At 37.2% G+C, this 8,538-nt stretch overlaps 1 pseudogene; it reads right to left on the reverse strand.

The window, feature by feature from the left end:
* Nucleotides 1-672: 672 nt before the first annotated feature.
* The window catches only part of LOC111729049, a 14,134-nt pseudogene continuing 6,268 nt past the window's right edge, over nucleotides 673-8,538 (reverse strand).

Below are 8,538 nucleotides of genomic sequence, written 5' to 3' on the forward strand. Positions count from 1 at the left end.
TACATTTGAAGGAACACTGGGAAGAATTCTAGATCCTTTGCCCCAAATAGCATCCTGTCAATGATGCCTGAACTTTTACTTTTGTTACTTATGTTTGATTTAAAGAATGGTAAAATACAACTCTTCTTGATAAGAGAATTATATAATCTAATAAGCGAGTTACATTATACCTTATCAATAGAGTTTATTAGATATTTTCCAACATGAAAATTCACTAAGAGGCACATAACAGGTCAGTTTAAAAGGGATAAGAATAGACTGAAGATCAAGGATAGGACAGTGTCCAAGAGGGCAAACCTCATGGCTACCACATGAGAGACTCTGGTTATCTAATGAGGAAGTATGAGAAGAAGTGTCATTGGGAATAAAGAAACAAAGAAAGCTGGAAGATACCAGAGCAAACTTGATTTGCCTCACAGTTTTTCTAAGGTCAGCCTTACACTCGCACTCAGCATTTAGAAAGTATCCTACTACAGTGCTTTCTGTAATTTCTTAAAAAAAAAATATTTTGCTAAATATAAATCACTGCATTTTACTATAATAATTCATAGTAATAGGAATCTGAGAAGCAAATTTTGAATTGACATTTTGTTCTCCTGGTGTGTTCTTATGCATCGTAATTATAAGGAGCCTCTCCTAACAAAAATCATAGCCAAAGAGCTAAGCTGCACTTTAGCCTGTGATTCGGAAGGTTTCTTTAGATGTCCGTCTCCCTTCAAGGAGAATAAAATACCGAATAACATCAGTCATAGTGAAGTCAAGAGGCCATCTGTTGCAGCCAGTTCCAGTTAACTTAGAAACAATTTCTCCATCTACGGAACAATTATATTGGTTTTTAATTTTCATTTCAACAATCTGAGCTTTGGCAGTATCATCTAGAGACTCTCTTGGGCATGAGAGTGATGCATATAATTAGGCAAGACTGTCAGACTGGAGATGCTAACTGTAATATTAATATTCTAGTCCCTTAGATTCAGGGTAAAACTTTTTATAGTATTATTTTCTTGCTTTTTTTTTTAAGGAAGTATGAGTTCAAATGGAAGAGGTGAAAGAAGGAAGATGTATTTATAGAATAAATAAAATTATAATCAGAAAAATTCAAGGGGGAGATGAGTTATATGGGAACTGCTTTGAATAATTCTGTGAATTAAGTAATTCATTCATCAAATAATTACTGAGCATTCATTATGTGCCAGCAACTATGCTAAGTTGGTGATTTGTCTATGACCTTTTTGTGCCCTTCTTTGTTAGAGGTATTCAGTAGTAAAGGGCCTTAGGTTCAAAATTGCTCTCGAATTTATTCTGAGGGTAATGAGTTTTAAGCGTGGAAAGGACATGATGAAAGATTTACGTATCAACGCAGAATTTTTTTTAATGCAGGTGTTGATGTAAGAAACATCCAAATCTGTAGAGAATTTTTATAAGAGTTTATTTGAGCCAAACTTATGACATATGCCAAGGAATAAGATCTCAGATGCTCCAGAAAATAATTTTTGCAGCTTCTTTTATGCATTTGAAATTAAGGAGGGAACATAAGGAAGAGTACAAGAAGGTGAGAGAAAGCAAGATGGGGATTGGATTATACAACAGTTAACAAGATTATGTGCTCTCTTGAAGGTTAATACATGTTTTGAAGGGTTTTACTTATGGTATTTCAAAAGTCTGCTAACCTAGATGCACGGAAACAATGGACAAGGCTTACTTAAGGCAAAGACAAACCTTTTACTAAGTAAGTTATATGCCTGTGATGTGATTACCTGCCATGACCCGCCCAGTTAGGAATTTATGATCAGATCACACTGCAAGGTTACTTTCCAGAGAACCCCACCCCTCCTTTTTTTGTCCACACAAGAAAATATTTTCAGATGGTAGAAATGACAAGATGTAGTGACTGATTGGATATGCAAAGGAGGACAGTGTTAGAGGGCAATCAAGGATAATGACCAAGTTCCTGATTTGTAGAATTAGGTTCATGTCAGTAACACTGGTTCTTGTCGTGCCTTTTAAAGTTTCCACTATGTGCCAGGCACTCTGATAGACCCTGCTGTGGTGTAGGAAGAATTCTGTGTTCCAGTAGAAAATTATGCATCGTCTATAGCACATGTCAGAGTCATATAATTCTGCTTTTTTGCAACTCTGTAGATTGCAGATAACTGATAGAAATGTGAAATAATTATTGCCTATACACAGTAATGCTTCTCTATAGACAAGCAAATTTAACTCCCTTAGGCGAGGGACAACTCTTCCTCATGTGGAAAAACCAGTTTTGCCTCATTCTTTGCAATATTCCGGATTTATAAATGTGTCTGTTCCTTGGATTCTCTTTTCAACTGGCTGTAATACTTTACCAGTTTCCACATTAGGGAGTTAAATAATATCTTTAACATTTATTTATTTTTATTTTCATATGAGACTCAAGATTTTGCCATATTTTGGAAAATTATAATTAACAATGGTAAATTTGACAAACATGACCTTTGTGCTCATAGAACTTACACCCTAGTAGGGCAAACAGATAATAAACCAAACAAATAAGTACATATGTATAGTAAAGTATACATTGCTAAGTGCTATGGAGGAAAATATAACAGGGAAATGGTACAGGGTGTGGGGGTGGGTGGGATGAAATGGGTGGAGTTAAATAGAATGGTCAGAGAAAGGCCTTAATGAGAAAGTTTTCTACAATTTACTTAAAACAACATATCTTTGATTTTGGACTATATCAGAGACATTCAAAGTTATGTGCCTATATAGAGTACATTTATAATCCTATAAGTTTCCCTGGTCACTTAAATCTCTTCATGGTGATAGGGGTAGGGTGGCAGTGGGAGTGGGGTAGGAAGTTTGTTACCACACCTGTCTTTTTGTTTTCCCATTCCCTTTTCTCTTATAGCCAGACCTACTCCAACTGTATCCCTTCCTTTCTGATTAGTGTCTTCATCAATGGGAACTGGTGGTTTATATTAGCCTGAAATAGTTCAGAGACAGTCTTCTGATACACAGCTTGGAGTTAGGGAAATTTCAGTTTATACCAGAAATTTTTCCAAAAGGTTGAGATCTCTCCCAAAACAAAACAATCAATGGTAAAGTATGTGTTGAATTTTTTCTATGTGAATGGCATTATACTTGGTACTGTAAAGCATACAAAAGAGGAAAATATTATGGAAATAATATTTGACTTGAATTTGACAGAAATTCAAGTCATTTGAAAACATAATCAGAATAATTTTACTACCATTTCCATTTCTAGGAGGATGCATGAAGCTGTTCCTTCTATGCTCATAGTTTGAAGGCGTTGTAACCATGTACCTTTTCACTTCTTTAAAATGACTTTTTCTCTTCTCTTTCTGCTTGTTTCATACTGGCCTCAGGCTCACTAGCTTCTTTTCTTTCCTTATCTTTCTGCATACTGCAGACCAATCTCTTAATCATTAAGCCCTTAGGTCAGCATCAAACAGTCTTAGGAACAAAGCCTCAGGTCTGTTGACCACAGAAACAGAGTTTCGGTCAAACTAAAGATAACATCTTGCAGCTCCACAACAATGAAAGCAGAAGCACCCTACCAGCATCCCCTTGAAACCAGACAGAATGACACCATGACTGACTGACTGACATCAGGACCTGATGCAATGATCGACTGCCTCCTACCCTAGCCCCGACCAGTCAGTAGAGCCCAGGACCCCAACTCCCTTAGCTACTAATGAGTTTTCCCCTATATAACCTATCCCCTAAAGGCCATTGGGGAAGCAGGTCTTTGAGTGTTCACTCACTTGTGTCTCTGGCCTTGGTGCCATTTCCTTAAATAAACCTCTACTTTCTTTTTTTTAAAATTAAGTTTATTGGGGTAATGTTGGTTAATACAATTATATAATTTTCAAATGTACATTATAATTTAGCATCTGTATTTCTATTGTGTGTTTACCACCAAAGTCCAGTTTCCTTCAGCTACCATGTATTTGATTTCCTTTACCCACTTCACCCCCCCACCTTATCCCCATATATTTGACCCCCTTTACATTGTCTACCTCCCTCTCTTCCTCCACCCCCTACCCTCTGGTAACCACTAGTCTATAGTCCATGTCCACGAGTCTCTGTTTGTCCTGTTCGTTTGTTGCTTTTAGGTTTATAGCCCATATATAAGTGATATCATGCGATCTTCAACTTTTTCTCTCTGGCTTATTTTGCTTAGCATGATTATCTCGAAGTCTATCCATGTTGTCACAAAATGACAGTATTTCATCTCTTCTTATGTGTTGGCTGGAAAATTATTGTTTGTCTATCATCCATGGGAACATAACGCTCTAACGATAAGCTTTCTGCTTCTGTATCCCCCGCTTGCACAACCGACCTGTGGGTTGACAGTTAGTAAAAAGAAGAAAGATAGACTTGTGTGTTCAAACAGGATGAAGAATGGGGTTTAGGGCTTAAAAACCCTGCACCTCTACATTTCAGGGCTGCTTAATTTGGAGTCTGCATACCCCTGGCAGACCCAGCTGGCTGAATAACGAGTGTGTTTCCTATAACACTGATTTCTGGTGGTCCGTGTGTCTATCGGGGGCTGGCAGCTAAACACTTATGGCTGAGTAATATTCCATTGTATATATGTACCACCGCTTCTTTAGCCAATCATCTATCGTAGGACATTTCAGTTGATTCCATGTCTTGGCCACTGAGAATAATGTTGCTATGAACATTGGTGTGCAAATATCTTTTCGGATATGGGTTTTCAAGTCTTTGGGGCAAATACTCAGTAGAGGGATTGCTGGATCATATGGTAGATCAATTCTTAGTTTTTTGAGGAACCTCCATACTGAATAAATCTCTACTTTCTTAACCGCAAACTCCTTCCTGTCCATGTCTCTTTGGCTTTAATACATGCAGGCAAAATGAACTCCATGAGTTTGGTAACAAGGTAAAGAAAAACATAATAAATATTTCTTTGTAAATATCCCTTTCCTAAACAGCTTCTAACCCCTTTTGCCTCTCGTTGAGAATCACTGCTCTAAGTAGTGCTTTTTAAATATCTTTTTGAAAATTCATTTTCCAAATCATGAGTTCAGAGCTTCAACCTAAGGAAAATTATTTTGTGTAGTTGCTGAACTTACCATCTGGATATTAGACACAAAAGTAATTTAAAAGCCATCAATTCTATTTCCAATGTGTTCACAAATAAATTATGGAAGGCAGTTTTCTGGAAGTATTTAGCAAACAGTGTTTCACCCATATATTCCTTGGAACCGGCACTTTCACCACTAGAACAATCTAGCACACACTGCATTTAGTGGGTGTATATGCTGTGGCTATGGGCTTGTTTTCATAATGTACCCTGGACCATCTAGCTTACTGTTGCCATATACTCTGAATATTGCTTTTGGTTCTTTCCCTCAACCCTTCCACCTCTGCCAGATAGTGTTACTGGAATTTGTTGGTGTTTCAGATAATCAAATTCAGGAAGGCCCTTATACTTTGGTTATATTTTTACTTTTTCATCTGTGTTAATTTTGTCTCCCTGGCTAAATTGTAAGTCCCTTTAAGTTAGGGAGTACCAGACTTATAATCAATGCTCCATTAATGTGTAAAAACACCAGTGATGGAATATATAATTTCACAAGTGGAAGAAGGGGAAGAGACAGTTTAGGACAAAAGGCAGCTCTAAGGTTTTGAAAGTCCCTATCAAAATGCAAAAGTATAATCTGGTAGGGGCAATGTATTAAATCGTTAGCCATCGACATCTTTGCTAGATAACTTGCTCAGGTGAGTTTAATAGAGCTCCTAAATGAGAATAAGTGAAAGAAAGGAGTAAGTTTTAACTTGGGTAGGGAAGATGCTATGGAACATGAAATATGTTTAAGGAGGTGGCAGAGAGGAGGCAGCTTCATGTTAGGAGGCTTGGACATGTATTATTTAAACATATATATTCAGTCTGAGACTGCTTAAGGTGGAGGAGTAGCATGATAGGAAGAGAGATGAGTGCAAAGGAAATGAAAGAAAAAAAACAGACAACCACCTTCATCCTCCTTCATGATTGCCACAAAGGCTAGCCCTTTGGATATCCAAAGATTGTTGTTGTTGTTGTTGTTGTTGTTGTTTTTTCTATAAGCATCTTATCTCTTCTTTGTTAGTTTGTTTTAGTTAGACCATATTGGAAATTCCCTTATCTACTTGTTCCTTATCTGTTCTTGATTTCTTTGCTTGTTTATGGACAGCAGGACTGTGGGTAGCCTTTGAGATCCCTGGTTTCCTGGAAACTTTTCTTCTTTACATCCACAGAAGACTTTTGCTTTACTCTGTAAACTGCTTTGGCTGGGCTCCAGGGATTTACCTAAAGAGATATTTGAAGCAAAAACTGAGGTCTTCTTGTGTTTTTGGTATGTACAGACTGAGTTAATGAGGGGGTTAACTTCTTTTCCTGCCAAGGTCATCAGGAAGAAGGCTGTCCTCTGAGACATGCTAACATTGACCTGAGAACTAAAGATTACGGATGTAGAGGGACCTTTGAGCTATGAGGCTTTCAGTCAAACTGCACTAAATCAGAATAAAAGCAAGGCCACTTGAAAGGAAAAGCTCAAATTATACATTCTTTTAGAAGAAATGCATCTTTCTGTTCCTCCAAGACAAATACAAACTCTCATATACTTTGTCTGATTGTATCAAGCCAGTGTTTTAAAGATAGCACAGTATCATAAAGGCTACACACAGGCTTTAATAAGGAAAGACTTCTGTTTGAAACCTGACTGAACCACTTAATAGCTGGGTGGCCTTGATCTAAACACATAACTGCTATTGCCTCAGTTTCCCAATCTCTAAAACAGAGATATCAGTGCCTATCTCTCAAGGTTTTTAGAATTAGAAAAGACATAGCAAGAGCACTAGCACAGTTGTCTCAAAAACCAGGTGCCCAGTCAATGGTAGGCAATATTAATATAATACTACTGATGCAGAAATAGGTTCTTTCCTCTGCCTGGGAAATGAGCTAGAGAAATTTAGACCAAGGAAGAAGTTACTTTGGCTACAGGATGGTTAGACAATTTTTCAGAGAGGTAAAGATATTCCATCATGCCAGAGAAACAATAAAACAAAAATGTTTCAGATAAATGACAAGAGCAAGCAGGATAAACAAAGTTATATTACAGAGTGAGCAACCATTATTGGGACAAAAAAAAAAGAGGGAGCGGTCCCTCTGCCTGTGGATGTTTAAGCCAAAGAAGAGATACATGCAGGTTTTGCAACAAAGAAAGTAAGGTTTATTAGAGAGTTGCAAGTCCCGAAGACACAGGTGAGCTATGGCTCAAAGGCCTGCTTCCCCAATGGCCTTTAGGGGATAGGTTATATAGGGGAAAACTCATTAGTAGCTAAGGGAGTTGGGGTCCTGGGCTCTACTGACTGGTCAGGGCTAGGGTAGGAGGCAGTCGATCATTGCATCAGGTCCTGATGTCAGTCAGTCATGGTGTCATTCTGTCTGGTTTCAAGGGGATGCTGGTAGGGTGCTTCTGCTTTCATTGTTGTGGAGCTGCAAGATGTTATCTTTAGTTTGACCGAAACTCTGTTTCTGTGGTCAACAGACCTGAGGCTTTGTTCCTAAGACTGTTTGATGCTGACCTAAGGGCTTAATGATTAAGAGATTGGTCTGCAGTATGCAGAAAGATAAGGAAAGAAAAGAAGCTAGTGAGCCTGAGGCCAGTATGAAACAAGCAGAAAGAGAAGAGAAAAAGTCATTTTAAAGAAGTGAACATTTATGCAGTTACACAAATACTTGTGTTTGTGGAAAGTTCAACTCTAGGGCAATCACTTATACTTAGTAACATTCATTTCTATGTAGACCAATTTAAAGAACTTTTAAATTGCTTGTTCTCCTAAATTGATTAATTTTGCCTTTTGTTTACATTGATGAGAAGAAATGGTTTGCTAGACACTTAAATGTCAACATTGGGCTAACTTGAGTTGAATTATCACAATTTCTGAATGAATGGGTTATGATACAGCCAGATAAATTTCTGTTTGTTTTTCTTTTATTCAGAATTTTCTGCTTGATGGAATATTATCTTTTCAATTGAAATAATTTTTATTTAGGCTCTCATTATCAGCAAGCGACCTATGGGCACATTTTTAAAAGATTTTATTTTATTTTGTTAAACATCACATAAAATTTACCATTATAACATAAATACAATGATTACCATTGTAACCATTTTTAAGTGTACAGTTCTGTGGCATTATGTACATTCACATTGTTGTACAACCATCACCACCATCCATTTCTGGATTTTTCATCTCCACAATCTGAAACTCTATACCAATTAAATAGTAACTCCCTATTCTTCCTCCTCCCAGCCCTTGGAAACCACCATTGTACTTGCTGTCTTTATTAATTTGACTACTCTAGGTACCTTATATAAGTTGGATCATACAGTATTTGTCTTTTTGTGTGCGGCTTATTTTACTTAGCGTAATGTCTTCAAGATTCATCCATAGTATAGTGTGTATCAGAATTTCAGTGTGTATCAGAATTTCATTTCTTTTTATTGCTCAATTATATAT

Source organism: Pteropus vampyrus, unplaced genomic scaffold (assembly GCF_000151845.1).
Source record: "Pteropus vampyrus isolate Shadow unplaced genomic scaffold, Pvam_2.0 Scaffold244, whole genome shotgun sequence".
Taxonomy (NCBI): domain Eukaryota; kingdom Metazoa; phylum Chordata; class Mammalia; order Chiroptera; family Pteropodidae; genus Pteropus; species Pteropus vampyrus.